This window comes from Phoca vitulina, unplaced genomic scaffold, assembly GCF_004348235.1.
Source record: "Phoca vitulina isolate PV1807 unplaced genomic scaffold, GSC_HSeal_1.0 scaffold8, whole genome shotgun sequence".
In the NCBI taxonomy this organism is placed as follows: domain Eukaryota; kingdom Metazoa; phylum Chordata; class Mammalia; order Carnivora; family Phocidae; genus Phoca; species Phoca vitulina.
This window is the reverse complement of record NW_022589711.1, coordinates 50,952,759-50,953,197: the sequence shown is the minus strand read 5'-3', so window position 1 is coordinate 50,953,197 and position 439 is coordinate 50,952,759. Positions and strand designations below refer to the sequence as shown.

The window sequence follows — 439 nt, the reverse complement described above, 5'->3', positions numbered from 1 at the left end:
AAAGAAAGAAAGAAAGAAAGAAAGAAAGAAAGAAAGAAAGAAAGAAAATAAAGAGTGTATAGCCTTAAATGCTAGGATGAGGTATCTAGGACATTTTCTTGTAGGCAAGGACTTCCAGAGAAAACTATAGAAGAGACAATGACAAAGATTAGACTGGCAGCAAGTTCTAGAAGACAGTGAGCAGGCTATTGCAAGAAAATGTGCTCCAGGGGCGCCTGGGTGGCTCAGTCGTTAAGCGTCTGCCTTCAGTTCAGGTCATGATCCCAGGGTCCTGAGATCGAGCCCCACATTGGGCTCCCTGCTTGGCGGGAAGCCTGCTTCTCCCTCTCTTACTCCCCCTGCTTGTGTTCCCTCTCTCACTGTCTCTCTCTCTGTCAAATAAATTAAAAAAGAAGAAAGAAAGAAAGAAAGAAAGAAAGAAAGAAAGAAAGAAAGAAAG

The 439-nt window shown here is 43.1% G+C and overlaps 1 protein-coding gene across 3 annotated transcripts in view; it reads right to left on the bottom strand.

Annotated features, from left to right (window-relative positions):
* Window positions 1–439, bottom strand: part of ATP13A4 (ATPase 13A4) — a 125,562-nt gene that overhangs the window by 79,015 nt on the left and 46,108 nt on the right. The gene's annotated exons all lie outside the window — the stretch shown is intronic.